Source organism: Mytilus californianus, unplaced genomic scaffold (assembly GCF_021869535.1).
Source record: "Mytilus californianus isolate M0D057914Y unplaced genomic scaffold, xbMytCali1.0.p SCAF_10, whole genome shotgun sequence".
In the NCBI taxonomy this organism is placed as follows: Eukaryota; Metazoa; Mollusca; class Bivalvia; order Mytilida; family Mytilidae; genus Mytilus; species Mytilus californianus.
In genome coordinates, this window is record NW_026262582.1 from 40,684,642 (window position 1) to 40,706,985 (window position 22,344).

Here is a 22,344-nt window from a genome sequence, read left to right on the forward strand (position 1 = left end):
TCCCTACAACTGTCAAATTCAAAGGAATATTTTTTTTTCGAAGCTTTTTTTGTGGATGTGACGTACTATGATTTGGTGGTATTACACCTACAGGCACTCATTCTTTCCGTTTACAATATCACAATGGATGACATTACTAAGTTCAGTAGTTCAGTCCCCGTCAGTAGACAGCTTTAGAGAACAGCTCACGTCTGCTGTTCTCTATACTCTCATTTAAATATTTAACTTTTGTATATAATTCTAAACCAACTAATTCGTTAATCTGCACTACCAAACAATTTGCACAAATGAGCACTGAATTTCCTTTTTTACTTTGTTGATTAATTTTTGAAAATACGCCACGCAAGCAACAGTAAAAAGTCATCAGCCTGCTTGATAGTTTATTGTATACTCAAAATAAAAGTAGGCAATTAAAGGTAATTCATCAGAACAAAAATGGCCATGAAAAATGAACTTTCACCTGCACGAGATTAGTATGTCAATTTCTCTGGGATTCCCGTCTTGTGTATTTACAGTTTCATTTGATTGATTTTCTTACATGTAAGTTTGCAAGGGGAATAACCTCCATGATCTCGGCTTTTTCCGGAATCGATCACTTTCTGACGTGGTACATGTTTTTTTTCACCCTGGATAAGATCTATATATGTGTTTCATTCGAGGAATCTCTTTCGATTGGCTATTTTCCTTATAAAATAGATGTTTAGACTGTCACATTAACTATGTGTATTAATGTGGATGTCCTGTAGTTGTTGTCATACATGTACACGTCATAATCAAATTGATATAACAATTTATCAATAAATAACCCTTTGATTTTTCATAAATTGAAGAGAAGCTGCATAGAGCCAGAAAATTTCATCAACTCACTTTTAGACACATATATACATCTTCACTATTTTGGTCTTGCGGAAAATGTTGTTTGTGCTGTATTTAGACCCCTCTACCAAGAAATTTGTTTTGCATGCACACGTATAAAAATTGTTGTGTTTATTCATCATAGGTTTGAACGTTGTTTTCTGCAATTTAGACTTGTTTACATCTCAAAATACATAAACAGGCACTCATTCTTTCCTTTTACAATATCACAATGGATGACATCACTAAGTTCAGTAGTTCAGTCTCCGTCAGCAGACAGCTCTGGAGAACAGCTCACGTCTGCTGTTCTCTATACTCTCATTTAAATATTAAACTTTTGTACATAATTTTAAACCAATTAATTCGTTAATCTGAACTACCAAACAATTTGCACAAAAGAGCACGGAGTTTCCTTTTTTACTTTGTTGATTATTTTTTGTAAATAAGCCATGCAATAGTAAATAGTCATCACCCTGTTTGATGGTTTATTTAAGGAATTACTGTGATATTTTTATGAAGAAATAACATAAAACATGTGGTGTTCACTGAATAACCCGCGTAGCGGGTATTATAAAGTGTGTACCACATTTTTCAGGTTATTTCGAATAGACAGAAAAAATATTACAGTCATAATATGATTCCTTATAATTTAATTCTAAATTCCATTCTTAAGGAGTAAATCATGAAAAAAACGCGTACGTTGATTACTTCGCGGTCACATGACCAAATTATGTCTATGAGCTGGTAGACAAAACACTTTCAGCCAATCAGAGGACGTGTTACATCCAAAATTAAATTATTGTATACTGTAATTCTTCAGAACACAAATGGCCGTGAAAAATGAACTTTCACCAGCACGAGATTAGTATGTCAATTTCTCTGGGATTCCCGTCTTGTGTACTTTACAGTTTCATTTAATTGATTTTTCTTACATGTAAGTTTGCAAGGGGAATAACCTCCATGATCTCGGCTATTTCCGGAATCGATCACTTTCTGACGTGGTACATGATTTATTTTTACCTTGGATAAGATCTATATATGTGTTTCAATCGAGGAATCTTTCGATTGGCTATATATTTTTCCTTATAAAATAGATGTTACGACTGTCACATTAACTATGTGAATTGATGTGGATGCCCTGTAGTTGGTGTCATAGTTATAGTGTGTCTTTCTATGTTGTGATGTTACACTATTGTTTCAGGTAGGGTGAAGGTTGGTGCCTATTAAAACGTTTAAACCCCCTGCATTTGTTTGCACCTGTCCTTAGACAGGAACCTGATGTTCAGTGGTTGTCGTTTGTTGATATGGTTCATAAATGTTTCTCGTTTCTCGTTTTTTATATAGATTAGACCGTTGATTTTCCTGTATGAATGGTTTTATACTAGTCATTTTGGGGCCCTTTATAGCTTGCTGTTCGATTTGAGCCAAGGCTCCGTGTTGAAGGCCGTACTTTGACCTATAATGGTTTACATTTACAAATTGTGACTTGGATGGAGAGTTGTCTCATTGGCACTCATACCACATCTTCTTATATCTGTATACACGTCAGAATTAAATTGATATTACAATTTGTCAATAAATAAATGATTTTCCATAAATGGAAAAGAAGCTGCATATGGTGTATTTATTCATGATGCAGAAGCCCCACATTTGGCAAACCCAAGACAAAATAAAGGGACAATATTCTTATTGGTGTTCTACTATTCTAAGTCTAATTGGGGTCTTCCACACGGAACAATCGCAAAATGTCTATAACGCTAGATCTCACTACTAGCGTTATGTTGCACGTAGAGTCGACAAAATCCATATTTTCGAAGACCCCCTACTGTATAGTAAGCTATAAACAGGGGTGAATCCATGATTTTAGGTTAGGGGGGTCGGGGGCGCAAACTTAAATTTCCGGCGAGAGCGGAGAGAGATGAAAATTTGTTTGAGGTAAAATTATCGAAATATTCTTTATTAAGCTGAGGACAACGCATGCTTTGCAAATTTTAGGGGGGGCGCACGCCCGCTACGCCCCCGCCTGAATCCGCCCCTGATAAAAATCGCCGGCATGATAAAACGTGTAACAATATAATTTGAGAAATCTATCAACATAATTAGATTAAAACAATAAGCGAAAATCAAATATGATGGACAACAGTCAATGACAACCCACTAAATTACAAGCTCCTTACTTCGGACAGGGACAAAAATAGTGTAGCGGGGTTAAGCATGTTTGTGAGTGCTCAAACCACTTTCCCCTAAAACGGGACAGTGTTGTAACAACACATCATAGAATCAATCTATAAATATCAAGTATGTACGATGTACTATACTGTATATTGACGTATTGTGCTTTGGACAATTTACACGAGAGTTTCCGAAATCGTCACCATTTTTCATACATGTATTATGCGTTTTAAAACAAACATAAAAAAAATTATAAAACAAAAGTGTGCATTGCTTTATTAAAAAATTCCAATACTCCTTTTCATACTGTGATGTTTGAAAATGTTAGATATGTTAAATAAGGTTGGGTTCGTTAAATGATTGGTCCCTCTTTCTATTTCTTTTTTTACGTCAACGATAGTCTGTTTATTTTCCATGCTGATAGTACTGTTGAATATCTTGCTCCTTAATTCGTATTGGCTGCTTCGGTACCGATGAACCTCCGATTTTCCTGGCAATTGGCACGTTTCGTACAAGTACTGGCTGACCGTCTCTCCTGATACAACGGGATTGGCAAGCTAAGTTTCGTCGCGTGCAATGGTCGTCACAGTAAAAGAATTTAGCGTATGTCGGTTGCCATTGACAACGAAAAGCACAGTGATCTGCCATTCTGTCACATTCGTGACATTCCATTTTATCGTATGTAGCATAGCTTTCAGGAATAAGTAATAATGCCGCAACAAGCAAACCAAGGAGCTTCACACAAAACTAGAATAAAAACAAAAAAAAACATTAAAACTATTAAATAATTCAAAATGTATGTAGTGGTATATCGTATTTTTTGTTCAAGCATTATCATCATTTAATACATTAAAAAGACAATAAGAATAACCAAAAATGTTGGATAACACTACAGATCTCACCAGCTAACAACATCCAACTAAAATACATATGATGGTCTGGATTGGGTCTACAGAATAGATTTTAATGGGCAAAAAGTGCAGAATAAGGGACAACCTTTAGTTGTTAATTTCTGTGTAATTTGGTCTCTTGTGGAGAGTTGTCTCATTGGCAATCATACCACATTTTCTTATTTTTATAACCAAAATGAAGAATAGTGTAAAAGAGCCAAAAAAAATTTAAATGAGAATAATGGGGTGTTAAAATATAAAGAAAAGAGAATATTGGTCAAAATGAACAAATAATAGAAAGAATGGTCTAAAGAAGTAAAGAATGAAGAATTGAAGATCTCCCATCAAAATCCTCAGATACAATAAAAGAAAAACAACAACAAACAACACATGGTCCAGATATCTTGACATGGTACATAGTACACCATGTGGTAGATGAAACCATTTTGTCTAATTTTTCGAGAGAAAAAAAAAGGAAAGAATATGTTCTTGATATTGTACCGTCTGTATAAAATGTAGCTCAGTTTTGTAAAAGAAAAATAAAGGAAGTCAAACAGATTAATGTTTAACATCAGAAAATGGTTTATATTTTCTGCATTGGAACTACATCATGCTTTTATATCTTACTTTTGTTTTGTAAATCAAAGTGCATTTACTCTGCGTTTAAAAATATAAGTTAAAAGTTCGTAATCTTAAAGATCAGCATAATTTCATTTGCAATGCTGAAGTTCTACGTTTCGACCTCATCCCTTTTTCATATAGACTGTCAACATAAAATAAATACATCTTGATTCACTTCTGCTACTTTTTATTACGACCGTAACGTTGGTATGTACATGTAGTCATAATTATGGCAGATCATTAGCCTCGAATGACAATGTTTTCTCGGCGTAACAATCTGCTCTATCACCTTCTAAGCTATGTGTTATTTATATTATGTTCCATTGCAGTGGAACTAGTTCGATATAGAATAGGTGTTAAAATCTTACAAACAATATAAACTTGTTCAAGCTGGCTTTTTATTAAATCTTACGTTAACGGTTAGAACGATTGAATATATACATCTACCTAAGTTGATCCTTAAAGTTTATTCAATGATGCAGGACTTGAAATGGTACATATAAGCTGTTTGTAACATTTCATCAGTCAACTCTTGAACCCCAAAACCAGACTTTGAATGTGTTATATGGAGTGATTCTTTAATATACTCGTTTATTTCAATGCTGGCTACTTTTAAAACAAATAAATTATAGTCTTCAACTTGTTCGAGTTTGAGTTATCTTTCGTTGATTGTGTTATGAATGTTTATTTAAAAATATTTGGTATGATTGTCAATGACACATCCATATCTACCAGAGACCAAACGACGCAGTGAAAGCAGCTATAGGTCATCATCTGGCCTTAAACAATGAGTGAAACCTATACCGCATAGATATCTAAAAAAAGGTCCCGTTTTGACAAATATTAAAACAGTTTAATGGGGAAAAAAAAAGATTTTAAACAAAGATGGGTACATTGGCTAGGCCATGTAGCTTTTAACGTTCAGCAAATGGTGTGTGATATCAGGACATGAAAGTAACATTACCGGTTCCAATTTTACTGCACTAGATGCGCATTTCAACAATGATGTCTCTTCAGTGATGATCGAGCCAAAATATTTGAATACCCAAACCTTATTCAGAATACTGTAAACCAATTTTTTTTCGCGAGCGATTTATTTTCGCGACCTTCGCGAGTAAATAAATAACGCGAGTATGTAAAAATATAGCATCTTTCTTTATTTAACTACATCAAGTAGTTTGAAAATCGCGAAATTAAATCGTCGCGTAGTGGACTAGAATGGTCAAAACGCGAAATAAAGTATCCGCGAAAATAAGTTGGTTTACAGTATCAAGAGCTAATAAAAATAAATTTAAAAAAGTATAGCCAAAGTCGGGCAAGGAATCAGCTTTATAGGATTGAAATATATTCCTTTATTTGGAATAATTTCCAAAATTTAATAACAGCAAATTTTAATAACACAATATCCGTATTTTCATGCCAGTACAGGAGTACTGGCTACTGGGCTGGTGATACCCTCTGGGACTACAAGTCCACCAGCAGATTACTCGACCAAGTGGTAGTAATAACATTAACAGTACCAATTTTACTGAAAATGTTATACGATATAAATTTAATCCCTGCGTTACAGTTGCCCGACACACTGAGAAAGATTGTAAACGTGCTAGTTCATAGAAAAAAAGTATAACAAAAATACCTAACTCCAAGGTAAATACAAAAAGGGGAAATCCATAAAAACTGACAAAATCAAACATTATCAACCAACGGAACGAGTGAAAAACAAATGTCATATTCCTGACTTGGTACAGGCATGAGAAAAGTGATTGTTAGGATGAAATGTCCAACTACCCGTACAATTTTTTTTTGCGATTCTGACTCCCAGCCAATCAATCACTTCCCTTCCTTCCGGAAGTGCGATTTCAAGGATTACTATCATTTTTCAAAACTTTGGTTTGACCTGACCAAGGTCGAACCCACGACCTCCCGCACTCAAAAAAGCACGCTACCATGAGTTTGTGAAACAGAGAGACAACATATCACCCAATCTCAATAAAAAATCAGCTGTTAGTTTTCGCTACAATACTCTCCACCCTAGGGAACGTAGCGTATTACAACATCGGATTTTAAGCAGTTTGGATATCTCCCAATTGTCAAAATTGGCCAAAGTCATAAAATCAAAGTGATAGGCGAATTTCAGTGTTAAATTAATGGAGTTTCAAGTCTACAATTCTAGACAGTGGCCATATCGGGGCTCAGGTCCTCTTCTCAGCAGAGACACTGATGGAAATATGAAAATTTTGTTTCTAAATCTCTGTGTTTAAATAATTTAAAACTGTTTTTTCTCTTAATATTATGATTATTGGGGACGGTTTTGTTTCTTCAAATACATCTTCCATTTGTTTCAATATGTAACATTTTGCATGATTTAACTTGAGCCCAAGTTATCATTCGTCGGGGGCCTCGGTGGCCGAGTGGCTTAAGTAGTCAACTACTGTATTACTAGCCAGTCAACACTGAGGTTTTTAGTTCGAATCCCGTACGGGTTAGGTGTACTCGACTCAAATCTTAATTGACTAGGATTGTCAGTTTTCCTACCGAAGGTCGGTGGTTATCTCCGGGCACTCCGGCTTCCTCCACCAATAAAAACTGACCGATACGAATAGCACAATAGTGTTGAAAGTGGCGTTAAACACCAATCCTTCGTCGGTTTATTATGTTTTAAGAAAAACACATGTTATTAAAACAAAGAGATAATATATAACCCGATGGTAACAATTTACCAGGTTGCTATCGTCGAAGATTGGTCGTTGAAAACACACAAAATGCGTCTTTTAAAAAAATTTAAAAATCAAGAAATTAAATCTTTAAGGGATTTTTTTAACATTTGGAAAGTTCTTTTATTCTAATATGTGCCTGGCTTAGTTTTTATTTTAAACAGTTTTGTGCTGCTAGACAAAAGCACTTTGTAGCACATCTCTGTGCCTTTTCTATCTGCTCTTTCGATAATGCAAGTCCGTTTTCACTAATAAGTATGAAGTCTTTTCAACAGCAGGGAGTTTCCAAAACTTTTAAAGTCAACATACATTTTTCTACCTTTTTTTATATCAATATTTGCTTAGTCTCAAAATTTTTCGACACATTGTAAATTAGTCTGGCTATCACGGACAGCGTAAAAACATTTCCCATTACTTGGTCTGCCACGATATTTCTCAGAGAGAAGATTTAAACTTGAGATACATTTATTTGGTTCAAAAAACACATTCTGCACTGCTATGTACAATGTCTAAATTTTTTTTCTCAAAATAATTAATAAAAAATGAATGATAAAGGATGATTTTGATGCTAAAACAATGTGTGAATACTGTATTGCATTTTATTAATGTTTAAGGTTGTGTTTGTCTTTTTCTCCCTGGCTAACTGGTAGGTTTTGGAAATTTGATTCATCGCTACCACCCTCCCCGAAACGCTTAGAAAACAAATGATTATAGGTTTATTTGAATTGGCAGAAGTTTGGTGTGTATTTTTTTCAATAATTCAGCAATGAAAAACAAAATTATTTTTATGTTCGTCTAGATAATAAACTTTCATATTATGTTTGTCAAAAAAATAAATATGTATATGTTTGCCGAGAAAACAAGAAAATATTATGTTTGTCAAGAAAAAAATATTAACATGTTTACGAAGACAATAAAAATGGGTAGAAACCAAATATCAAATACATTTGCCAAGAAAATAAATAATATTATTATGTTTGTCAAGAAAATAAATATTTTTATGTTTGTTAAGAACATAAATAAATTAATATTGTTATGTTTGTGGAGCAATGAATAATTCTATAATGTTTGTGAAGGAAAATAAATATTATATTATATAAATAAATGGAAATGTATTTTATACGTCATCGACGCTACTTTTGCGCCACCAGTTGTCAAATTCATAGTATCATTTGCACCAAAAATAAAGTATACGGTTTCGCCAATTTAAAAGAAAGACTTCCCTCCTCCTTGTATTAAATGTAGGTAGTGGCACTTCGGACAACATCAAAGGGTGAATAGGGAATAAAAATATGGTCACTTTTGGTCTTCTTACCGGCTGTAAACCCCTTTCCAAAGTGGGGCGTCCGTTTGGTTGTGCGGAATGTATAAATACGCAGACACGTCCTGATAGAATAGGGACGTTATATGTGATGCTTCGTGTAGAGACAGTGCCACGCTCTCTGAACGTTACGAACCCTAGCACAAAATGTGTTGACGAGTCCGTAGGTAATCTGTTGCAAGGCTTTATTTCTGTCCCTATCTTACATACCCTCATTTTCCAGTGGCAGTCCAAATTTCACGCCTATCATCCCGTTCGACCCTTTTACAGGGCCTACCTATTGTTAATTTGTTTTCGTCTGAACATGCATGAACTATTTGCCACTGGACGTAAAGCAAACATAAATCAATCAACCCTAAACGAAATAAAAATGTGCTGATTGTGTTCAATACCAGTACAAATCCCTTTTTTGGTGTCCTACAATACTGCGACTCATTTCACAAAAACTCCGACGAGAAAAAAAAATCGTAAGTCATGAATATGGAACGCCATGACTGTCTTCTGATGTTGATTGTTTAATATATTCGGTGCTTTATGCATTATATTCAGTAGTATCTATATTAGGTTCAGTAGTTTTCATATTCTGTTCAGTAGTTTTGACATTATGTTCAGTAGTTTTGACATTATGTTCGGTGCTTTGGTTATTATGTTCAGTAGTTTCATTATTATATGCAGTGGTATTTCAATTATGTTCGGTACTTCTGACGTTATATTCAGTGCATTTTTCATTATGTTCAGTACCATCGACATTATGTTCATGAGATTCAATATTATTTGCAGTACATTATGTATTACCTTCAGTGGTACCGGTTTCTTTATATTCGGTAGATTATTCATTATGTTCAGTAAAAGCTTCAGTATTATACTCGGTTCAATGAACTATATGTTCAGTAGTTGTATCATTATGATGATGCAGTGAAAGTCGGGAAATCAATAACGGAAATTTTCAGAAAAAAACGAACGCGGATATTTTCGAAGGACGTTTTCTTCATGGACACGTAACGGGATGAGGAATGAAAATGGAAAAAATGGAAGCAGTATTAAATTGGTTTGGTTTACGTTGACACGTTGGCAATTTTCACAAGGAAAAAAAATACTCCTGACTTAATTTGTAAGATGTCATGATTGATTGATTGTTTGTTGTTTTCTGAACGTACAGTGATAAATATTTCACGCATATTTATGACGGAGAGAAGAATTTTCAACAAGAAATAAGAAGTTGCATGCGTTGTCGTTGATACACCATGACCTTAGAGAGACGACAAAAAGACAAACAGCAAAAAATAAAATATAAAAACATATTCTATAGCTTTTGTATTCCTAGTAGGTAACCCTTTTTGTTGGTTGGTTGTAGCATATTAATCTCATGCACCGACTTTTAAGAGACCACGAAAAATCTCCTTGCAGATATTCCTATAGTATTCTGCATCCTACCCCGCTAATAGGCGCTTAAATATCAGATATTTATTTGAAATAACCCAAGATAAATGAGGTTGTGGATGAGGTTTACAGAATAGAGAAAGTTGATTCATAAATATGACCATATCAATGATAATTCAAGGTAACACGGATTAGCCTCGAACCTGTATCTGGATATTGTCAATCTGTTCCTCTTCATTCTGGCTATCTTTGGTGGATCTAGAGACTAAATCCAGAAATGTGTTTTTAAACGCTCTGTTCAAGAACAGATATTGAGTTATTGGTTTGGGTAGTTTCTAGTCTCTTATTAAACAAAAGGGGTCATGTTTTATGCATTACTTTAAAATAATAAGAACTGTACAGAAATGGTGAAAATTTGCACATAATTAAATTTTTGCACTTTGTATTTTGATATTCATTACATGTCTAATAAACAGTCTATGGTAATCATATTTACACTTAGACCTAGTTAGTTTTTGTGTATACAGCTTGAATTTGGAAGATTAAAAATCTTAATAAATGATTTTAAAATGACAATCATACTGATACTCAATGTTCATTTTTTGTAGCACTTTGTACAATATTTCATTCTATACCCTTGCATACCAGCATAAATTTCAATGTAGCTCTTTGAATGTATGAAATTTAATAGTTGTTTTCTGGTTTTTCTGCTATTGCAGAGCTTTTTGCTGTCATTTTTGTCTGAACTCTATCAGGAACTGTTTTATCTTTGTTGTAATAATTTCTGACACAATGCAGGAGAAGAATGTATGATTATCTTTGTCTGCAATAGTGGACGAAATAGTACGTCAAGATTTGTTAACTCGTGCAAGATCGTGATTTTCGAGGAAAATATCGAATGTACATAATTTGCATGGTAACATCAATTAATCAGTTCTGATTACGACCAGTTCAACATTTCATTCCTTATCAATAATTAATTCGGTATGCAGAAAAAGTTTAGTTATTCTGTTAATCATTTAATTCTGTATTCACTTTTTTTTTACCTTTTTCCAAAGTTTTAAACATTTTTTTTAAAGCACCCCTTTATTCTCTATTCTTTATTGTTTGCCCACCTTCTCTTTTTTGGGGGTTGGGGCATTATTCTCTATTCTGTTAACCTCATATGTCCTGGGTTATTTCAAATAAATATCTGATATTTAAGCGCCTATTAGCGGGGTAGGATGCAGAATACAATAAGAATATCCAGAACGAGATTTTTGGTGGTCTCTTAAAAGTCGGTAAGTCGGTGCATGAGATTAGTATGCTACAACCAACCAACAAAAAGGGTTACCTTCTAGGAATACAAAAGCTATAGAATATGTTTTAATATAATTTTTTTTGCTGTTTGTCTTTTTGTCGTCTCTATATAGTCATGGTGTATCAACGACAATGCATGCAACTTCTTATTTTTGTTTAAAAATTCTTCTCTCCGTCATAAATATGTATGAAATATTTGCCACTATACGTTCAGAAAACAACAATCAATCAATCATGACATCTTACAAATTAAGTCAGGAGTAATTTTTCCTTGTGAAAATTGCCAACGTGGGAACGTAAAACAAACCAATAAAATACTGCTTCCATTTCTTCCATTTTCATTCCATCCCGTAAAAGTGTCCATGAAGAAAACGTCCGTCAAAAATGTCCGCGTTCGTTTTTTTTCTCGACAATTTCCGTTATTGATTTCCCAATTTTTACTGCATCATCATAATGATACAACTACTGAACACATAGTTCATTGAACCGAGTATAATACTGATGCTTTTACTGAACATAATGAATAATCCACCGAATAAAAAGAAACCGGGACCACTGAAGGTAATACATAATGTACTGCAAATAATATTGAATCTACTGAACATAATGTCGAAAGTACTGAACATAATGCAAAATGCACTGAATATAACGTCAGAAGTACCGAACATAATTTAAATACCACTGCATATAATAATGAAACTACTGAACATAATAACCAAAGCACCGAATATAATGTCAAAACTACTGAACATAATGTCAAAACTACTGAACATAATGTCAAAACTACTGAATAGAATATGAAAACTACTTAACCTAATATAAATACTACTGAACATAATGCATAAAGCACCGAACATATTAAACAATCAACATCAGAAGACAGTCATGGCGTTTCATACATGAATATTTCAGTATAACTTACATGTACGATCAACTTATGTCGTAAAATTTTTTGTGAAAAGAGCCCCTGAGCCCCTATTACAATAATCGAAGTGCCTATCGCCGAGATTATTATTACTGGAAATATAGCAGCAGAGTGTCCAAAGATTCGGAATCTCCCTCAAAAGAAGAACTTTTTTCAGAACTTTTCAAACTTAGCCAAGACTGAAATTAAAAAAAGCTTACAACCCCTCCCCTTTTTTAACAGGCGTATTGCCAAAGTGGTTCTTTTTTTTTCAAAATTTGCCGCTTAGCCTCGATAAAATGATACTTGATACCAAGTAAAAGGACAAAGAATATTATCAATCAATCCTAAGCGAAAACGATATGTCCTGATAGATGTTCAATTCCAATACAAATCCCATGCTACGCGACTTAATACTTACCACTTATTACAGTAATCGAAGTGCCAATCGCCCAAATTCACACTACTGGAAATGTCAAAAGATTTCATGGATCGGAACCCTCCCTCTCTTCCCTGGTATTTTTAAAGAATTGTTTAAAATTGACATAATTAAGACTGAAATTAACCAATTTACAACCCCCTTCTCCATTCAACAGAAAAATCGCTCTTTTTTTCAAAACTTGCCACTTGGTTTTCGATAATAAAAGTGATACTTCAAAATTCCATGAAAAACAAATTGAGAATGCAAAATCATTTTAAGTACAACACATTTAACCACGAATATTAAATGCTTACATACCATAGTGTCAATATTTCCACAGCGATACACGTGAAAGAAGTAAAATTAGGTCAACGTTCTTGTGAAATTTACACAAAGAAATGTGTTCTAGATAGAGCAGATAAAAAGAGTGTCTGGTTTTTTAAGCTGTAATGAAGGATGTAATGATATAATGAGGTGGTTTCTGATTTGTTTTAAGAGACAGACAAATTCACAAGACATTTTTTTACAAAATCACACGAGGTTGTCTGAATTAATTCCTTTTTTAATTCCAAGCTAAATTAATCTTTTCACATGTTGTCTTCCCAAATATTTTAATTTATGATATGAAAAAGTGATATTGAATAATTTTGCATTTCAGTATAGCTGACTATAAAATTGCTAGAATATACTCAGGAGCTATCGAGCGGGCTTTTCATAAGGCACCGACCATTCATCTTGTGTTAGCCTAGGGAGCATGGAATTTAATCTTAAAAATATATAATGATTGTTTGTTTCAAAATATCTTGGAAAGTTAAAAAAAGTTTATTGCTATTGGAAATTATGGAAAATATATATTAAACTGTTACATTTAGTTTTTAGAAAATCTTGTTACTGTGTGTTATTGAGAAAAAAGTCTATATTTTTTTAATAAATTCGAAGAAAAAAATGATGATCCACAGATTAAACCCATGGTCCTCCTCAAAAGATTAATGGTCGGTGCCTAAGTTGAACATTTGTTTTTAAATTTCTATTATCGGTTCCAATTCATTTCTGCTAAGCAAGCAGTTTTGAAAAAAATCAATATCTGTCTTTTTCATATACAATAGTTATTAATCAATATTTAAAAAGATATTTTTATGATAATGAATAAATTAACATGAATAAGTCATTTGTAAATTTAAAACCATTTATTCTAGTTTTTTCTACATGTTGTGTTACTTTTAATTCAATTGTGGGCGTATTTTCTGTTTTTAAGACGAATCCATTCTCACGGAAGGTGCACGGTGGATGACTTCAACCCTTTGCGAGTGAAAGATATTTCTAAAATTCAAAATTCAATTCCGTATTGAATTGACAATCATTTAATTTTTTTAAATTGTATGATGTCCTTATTCCATTAATGTTGATGAAAACAAAATCTGGTGAAATAACCGTTTCATAATATTTTTTTTTAAAAAGACTATGGGTAATTTCAATGTTCATAATTATCCTAAAACAAAAATACATGTAGCTTCAGGTCATTGTTTGAATTTTCAATTTTGAGGTTGTCGTTAGCTAATCACAAAGTTTTTTTTTGTGTACGTGTTCGCTTTTCAAAATATTTCCCGAATTTTTTTCATGCTAAATGCACATAATTATATTCAATAAGTGATATCCGATGCCGCCCCGTGTAGAGAGAGTGCAACACATACTTGCACGTACAGAGACTTTTGGAGCCCTTAGGTGGCCTTTTGTAGGAAAATATTTCGACCCCTATCCAACATGCATGTACCCTCTTTTTCAAGTGGCAATCCGTCCCTTCGTCACATTACAAAACCTACCTTTGAGATTTTTAATTAAATTGTATTTGTCCTGAATATAAATAAATACAGGGGCAGATCCAGTCATTTTTTAAAAGGGGGTTCCAGCCCAGGATAAAGGGTGGGTTCCAACTATATGTCCCCATTCAAAAAGCATTGTTCTAACCCCCCGGAACCCTTTAGATCCGCCAATAAAGTATTTGCCACTGAATGGCATTTAACTGGTACCAATCATTTTTTTAATCTGAAGGTTATTTCTCCACTCTGTTCCCTATAAAAGAGTCAAACAATAGGATTTTCGATAAAAATGTACCTGCTAGTTTATGGTTTTGTCTTTTGATATGAGTCGACTTCAATCCTTGTGTCCGTGTTAGGATAGTGGCACAATAAGACTGCTATAAAACCATCCGTTGAGAGTAAGCTCATTTCATTAAGGGATCCAGGGGCCTTACGGGGGTTGGGCACCACCCCACCTTTTTCCCTTTTTTTTTTCGATTTTTATTTTTTTTTTAATATTATTTATTTATTTTCTAATTTTGTTAACGTTATATGACGTAAAGGGGGTTCCAACCCCCTTTCAAAACGGCTGGATCCGCGCTTGCATTTGGTGCAACTGCAGAGGCTATTTGTTTCTGATGCTACCAAGTTCTTCAATGAAATATATATTTATGTCTTGCAACTATCAAAATTCATACGTCAACAAGTGTGTTTTATTCCACCGCTTTTTCTAATTTATTTTTTAGTTCACTTGATGTCATCATTATATGAGGCTCTGGAAAGGGTTCCTTCATTTTTTCTTTATCTTCCCCATTATATATTCTCCTTTCTTTTTCTTCAACACCCCATTATTCTCCTTTCTTTATAGTTCAACACCCCATAATTCTCTATTCTTTATTATTATTTATGACTCTTCTCTATTCTTTATAATTTATGCCCATTATTCTGCAAGTTTTGCTCATTATTCTCTATTCTGTATACCACATCAAGACCCTCCGATATAGTCTTTTTGTGCTGCTGAGGAGTGAAACAACAATCAACCAATCAATCGGTCTTTGACTGTCCTCCGTCTGTATATGCTTTCATTATTTTATTTTCTCAAAATCGATTATTCTAAATTCAATGTCCTCTTATATAGATTCAAAACAGGTTAAATACCAAAAGTAGTTTTATTACAAGTATCTAAATGTTTCCAAGTCTATAAATATTTTATGAAATTTTAATTGAATAGCGCTTATAATGTTTATTAAATGAATCAATCAATCGATTAATGGTCTGGTAAATTGAATGTCCATTAAGACGACCGTTTATTGACTCGAACATGCAAAGTGACCTCAGACCACGCAACGTTTTAACACATAAAAGGTCATTTTTCTCTATTCTTTATATTTTTTGCCCATTATCCTCTATATTCTTTATATTTTAGCACTCCATTATTTTCTTTTTTATTTTTGTCCATTTTTTTTGTCTTTTCTTTATATTTGTTGGCCTTTATTCTGCACTTTTTACTTATCATTCTCTATTCTGTAAACCCCACCCAGACCCTAATATAGTTCACTAATTTAACCCATACAAATTTCCATACCGGTATAGACAAGTCAAGAGATGTTTCATAAAACTGTAAATTATACCTTTTTGCACCTGTCCTTATCTCTCCTTCTATCAGCTAAACAGTTAAAATAAAATATAAAAAAAAACACATTTTAACTCTCTACTTTCATTTCCACCCATGAAAATAATGAAAAGGTACTTTACTATTATATAATGTACGGTATAGACTATACAACAACAATAGTAGTCGATCATTAATTGGGGTCGACATGAAACCATACTTTTCTATTCTGTTGCATTTGACGTACATGTGAGGAGGGAAACACGGGACATTTTATTATATTTGAGTCAATGTCTTTAAAACATATATTTGTGAAAAATCTGGGTTGCAAAGTTACCCAGATGAAAGGAGACAGAACTGAACAATAGACAGTTATTATTTTTTTAAACGTGGTTCGATTTTGTTCCTGGAATTGATAAACATTTCTTCTACTCACGACAGGTAGATTAGTTTACAATGATGCATTAATGCATAAAACTTTGGTCCGTTTTAGCTGACTTTGTATAACTGAGTACTAATCTCGAAATCATTTTGTCGTTTGTGTAGACATCGATCTCTTTCATTGTTTAAGTAATGTTACATGCACAGATTAATAATTTAACCTGTTTTCATCAAAATTAATGAAATATTGTATAGTAAAATTGTTATCCAAAAGGGTATAAAGCATTTTACCATGCAATGAAAATTATAATGAGATATTGAAAATAAATGCATGATTTAAAAGGAGTTAATTTATCCAGACTTAATAGTACATGAGGGTCTGGATGGGCGGTTCTGCATTTCTGTATTCTTTAATATTTTAGGCAATTTTTCTCTCTTCTTTATACGTTTTGCCTGTTATTCTCAATTCTTTATATTCAAGCACCCCTTTTTTCTCTATTCTTTATTTTTTTGGGCTATTTTGTCTATTCCTGTTTGCCCTTTATTCTACACATTTTGACCATTATACTATTTCCTATAAACCCCATCCACTACCTCGTACATTCATAGTGTGGAGTATTCTATATTGAATATTTCGATGTTTAATATAAGAGGGTCTGAATAGGGTATGCAGAATAGAGAATAATGGCAAAAAAAGTAATGAACAGAGAAAAACGAGCAAAAATATAACGAATAGAGAATAATGGGGTGCAAAAGTATAAATAATAACTGTGGGAAAAAATGTAAGTAATACAATACTGACTACATAAATGAACGATGTACAGAATTAAGAAATCATCTAAGGGAGCTGCCATTTGATTTTTATGTGTGTGTGTGGGGGGGGGGGGGGGGGGGGGGGGGGGGGGGCTAGGATGAAAAATTTTGTCCTGCATTTTTTTTTTAGTTGTAATCTCTGTCCTGCCTTTTTATTTTTCACTCTATTCGGTCCTGCCTTTTTTTTTTTAGTTTATCCTGACTTTTTTTACATAAAATGTCATCCTGCCTTTTTTTTTGCAAAGTGTCTCATCCTGCCTTTTTTTTTTACTCAAAACTCCTGTCCTGCCTATTTTTTTCAAATTTCATCCTAATATAAAATATATGGTTGCTTTGTCCATGTAGGTGACATGTCTTCCTATGTACTGTTACCATGGTTACCTTGTGAAGTATCATGTTTAAGATCCAAATCGTCATTTAGGTCGGATATACTTAGACAGGGTTCATATTTTCTTCACATTAACATGTTCTCTTTCTAATACGGATGTAATAATTGCCACTGGACGTTTAACATCGATTGATCTATAAAACATTGAGAACATATTCACCTATTATAAATACTAGACCATAACCGCGACATCGTGACTGAATTAAAGAATCTACGCCTTATTTTTAGCCTGGATTTTTAGAATTCGTATTGTCATTTGGTAAAGTCACGCTGATTATAAGGTGCACAGTTATTGCCTGTATAATGACGAAGTTCAGGTGTGATTATTACCCGTGTTTATAGCAAGTTCTGAATACACCGTTTGGTTGTGCGTCTGACAGAGACGGAACGTACAGATTAGGTAACAGGGATCAGGTAAATTTGTGACATATACTATTGGAATCGGTATCGGATTCGACCTGGAACTTGTTAATTATTGGTAATATTAATTATGTGGAAAGCAAAAGGGCCTGGAATGGTGTAATTTTTAATCTACACCATTGTCCTATATTATTAATATATAAAGTTAAATTCTGCGGGCAGTACGTCGACTGAGCATGCGCGAAATCGTATAAGACACGGATATTATAACGGTCTCCGAATTTGGATATTTTCTCAAAAATTGGCGTTTTCTGTAGAAAATAGATTGTTTCAAAGACAAATTTAGGAAGTACAAAACACTACATTTATACGTCATATCACAAATATTTCCGTCTTTGTATGGTTTCAGAGGAGTTGCGGCTCAATGAAATCTGTCTCTTCCTTTAGCATGTTTATAGTAGTATAGATGTGACTTTCCTAGATTAATTTTAGATTAAATTCCCCCAGTTGCAAGCAGTAAGTGTGATTAATGTATTCGTTTGCATCCCAATCAATGTCAATCCTGTTCTATTCTCTTTTGTCCATTTTCTCTATTCTCGATTTGTTTTACCCATTATTTTCTATTTGTGCCAACCCTTTTGTATTCTGTGAAACCCATCCCAACCTCATAAAAATTCCATGTATACTATTATGTTTTTGTTAACCCCAGATTTAATTTATTCAATTTTCTTATATCTTTTTCATTTATTATTTTCCTGTATTATATATGTTTCGTTTTGTTTTTCAATTTTGAATAATCAAGACAGCTTCTTCCTTCAAACAACCCATGTCGACAACAGGATGATTTGAAAAATTGCCGCATCAAACTATATTGTATTCCACTTTGATCATATGGCGTAAGTTTGTGAAATATTTAAAACCGGTTTCAATTTGTTCAAACCAATTAAACATATATATACATAAACTGAATAATTCATAGAACTTCAATTAAGAATCTATTTTAAAAATGTATATTTACAGGTTTGTCTGATCAGATCAATTTTTAGAACAATACCGTGAAATTAAATACAGTAGACAAACCTAATTCAATTGATGTTAACAATTGAAATTAACACATGTTATTGACAAGCTGTAATTATTTTCCAACGGTGGAAGACAGCTGTGTTGAATGAAGTTCCGGACCCTACCTTTACACGCCTCTATTGATATGTTTTTTTCTGTTTATTCACGATATTTTCCGAAATTGATAAAGATTTTAAGGATGTTTGCTACTATGTTTCAAAAATAACAAGCTTTTTAAAAGACTGTTATAAATTGATAGTATATAAAGTATGGAACTAAAAAAGCAGAAAAAATTGAAGGGTCCGTGACCTTAATTGTTTTCGAGATCTAAGCCATTGAAAAATTGGTGGGAAATGATTATCTCTAGATTTTTCTTACATTTAACATTGGCACTTTTTTTCTTTCAAAAACTACGAAAAATAACAAGGATTTTATAAGATTTTCAAATATGGCTTTTTAAACTATTTGTAATAAAATTACGAAAAGAAAACTACGGGTAGGCGGGCAAAATATTTATTAGCACTGAATGGATAAAACCAGAGGATTCCGAATAGTTGACAAAAAATCAAAATCAAAAGGAGCGAACATCCTTAATTTTTTCTAAAGTGGTTTATTTTTCTATAAGAAACACAACTTATGTTGTAAGTTCTAGTTTTAGCATCATTTGAATAACTTTGTATAGATCTCAGTGCAGTGGTTACAGTCAAAAAGAATACGGATTGAATTCTAATACATCGTGTTAGAATCAAATGCATTCTGGGTAATATTCAACAAAGCGTACACCAAAACATTCTAGTTGACATCAATGTAACCATGTCTAAAAACAAATGGTATCAAACCCATTTAGTTCTCTTTTGTGTACAACTAATGACCTTGACCATAATGCTTTAAATTCTAAACCGGGGAAATTCGAATCTTTTTTTTCGTCAGTGTGTGGGACACTACACGCAGACAACGTATCTTTAGAACCACCAAAATTCATAACTGACTACGAGGGTGTGAATGGGGTCCTTCGTTTCTGTATTCTTTAATTATTTAAGCCATTTTTCTCTATTTTTTATTTTTTTAGCCCTTTAATTCTGAACATTTTGCCCATTATTCTCTAGTCTGCATGTAAACCCCACCCAGACCTTTCGACAAGCCTGTACTAGCTCTGTTGATGGCCGGATGATTTGATGTTACATGTAAACGGGTACTGGCAGTCGTTCTTCTCTATAACTATAATTATAACTCTTGACAAAGCACTTCAAGAAATTGTGTAGCAGAAATTGCAACGTTAAATACGCTTGACCTGGCCTGAATATCTTTGACCTGGAATTAGCAACGACGTCATAATGGTTGACCCGGGCCGACGTTGATAAGTTTGACACGAAATTTTTAAGTACTTTTTCGGGTTGCTGTTTAGGTGTTAGACCACCAATTACTCCCTCAAATTTAGAACGTATGTAAAAGTAGCCCTACTCTGACACAAAATAGTGCTTTTGATGTCATTGTTTACTTAAACTAACCAACAAATTGGCAGAAATGAAACTTTTGGTGAAAGAAAAATATATTTAGACCATTTTGAGCCAAAATCCACTTGTCTATGAGATTGCATTAAAAATTCAGGATTAATGCGCTCCATAGAATACTAATTAAAGATTTCCAGAAAACCAGGGATTATTTTTGGAGTACCTCTATTCGAAGGTCAGTTTTTTTCTTAGAAGGCTTTAAAGGTATGTTGAAAAATAGCATGCAGAAAGCTGATACATGTACAATTCAGGATATACCTGGTTTCTATGAAGTTAAACTTAATGTAAAATATTTAGAAAGCTGTGAAAATTGCAAAATTTGGTTGAACAGATAGGGATTTTTAATTGGTGGTCTGACACCTGGTAAAATGAGTGTTTCTATCACGAAAAACACTCAAATACAATATGATAATGTGTATGAACATTACTTTGTACACGTCGACCGATTGTGAGAGTGTTCTGACATGTGACGTTTGTGGGGTTTTTATTTTGTTTTTGAGATGTGTGTTTTTTATGCAAGTTTTGAAGACACCAAACTGATATTCAAACTCATAAGTCTAAGACAAACTGAGAAAGCCATGGCGAAAACGAAAAGCACCCCCCCCCCTCCCCCCAAAAAAAAATCAACATTCTACAAAGCACACATAGAAAACTAAAAACTGAGCAAAAGTACCCATTTCTACTGATTATCAGAAATGCGCGTGTAATATAGAAATTATAGAAATGCACGTGACCTATGCAGTAATTAGAAATGTGCATTGAAAATATGATATTTATAAATGCACGTGGACTATGATACATTGATTATAATTGCGCATGGAACAAACAATTATCAGAAATACGCAAGGGCTATCCGATAATCAGTAGAAATGTACATTGAACAAACTACATTTTCCCCTCGGAAATTTACACTTTAAAATATCATCCTACTCCTGTCAGAAGTACCCGAGTGGATTTTGTTTAAATTTTCTATTTGCATATTGTTTGCATAATTTGTTTTTATGACACAAGAAGGACTTTATCTAATGCAGCGAAATGCATATTTTATTATATTTCATTTCATTAAATTATCTGATCATGGAATACTTTTTATACATTTTTACGTATTTAATTTTTCCATTAATGGAATTGAGACAATATGTGTTTGAGACTTTGCCTGAAAGGGGGATGGGTCGCGTATGTACCTTTTTTTTACTTTGGTACTTTGGTATAATTACGTACTAAAAGATAAACTATGTATCCTGATGTATATGTTATATGATGACGTTAGGAGTCTATAGTGATGTTTTAATTATGCATAAAAACCCAAGTAAGACTGGTCTTCGGTTCGTCCTATCCTTTTTATTGACCATAATGATGTTTTGTATGATCTGTCTATTGTTTAAGGCTTAGCTTTGACCTTTCGAGGTCTTTTCATTATAATTGTCGTTCGGTTACTTATTCATTTAGGTACATGTATGTCAAGCATCTTTTTGGTTCGTATACCTGCTCTGTTTAATGTATTTCAGAAATGTTAAAATTAATTGATGTTTGGTTTTTATCGCCACTTTCAGCATTATCAGCTATATATATAGTCAGTGGCGGCCAAGCTTGAATGGTCGAACAAGCCGGAGTGTACGGAGAGAGGCACCGACTTTCAGTAGAGAAACTGGCAATCCTGGTCACTAAGATAAGAGTCGAATGCACCTGCCATGTGCGGGGTTCGAACTCACAATCTCTTGACAGGGCAGTGATTACAGAAGAATAAACTTCTTTTATTTAATTCCTTAGACCACTGGAACAACGAGTTCGCAGGAAGACTTTTTGAAAAATGTATAAGAGTAAAATAAATTTAGAGAATTTGG

The 22,344-nt window shown here is 33.4% G+C and overlaps 2 long non-coding RNA genes across 2 annotated transcripts; one reads left to right on the forward strand and one right to left on the reverse strand.

Moving 5' to 3' along the window:
• Positions 1–3,277: 3,277 nt before the first annotated feature.
• On the reverse strand, positions 3,278–13,026 carry LOC127718139 (uncharacterized). The gene is made up of 2 exons (XR_007989579.1): positions 12,896–13,026; positions 3,278–3,774 (listed from the first exon to the last, which is right to left on the reverse strand). It is a non-coding gene; the product is annotated as an uncharacterized LOC127718139 (long non-coding RNA).
• A 5,709-nt stretch (positions 13,027–18,735) lies between these two features.
• Positions 18,736–22,344, forward strand: LOC127718145 (uncharacterized). The gene is made up of 2 exons (XR_007989585.1): positions 18,736–18,823; positions 22,054–22,344. It is a non-coding gene; the product is annotated as an uncharacterized LOC127718145 (long non-coding RNA).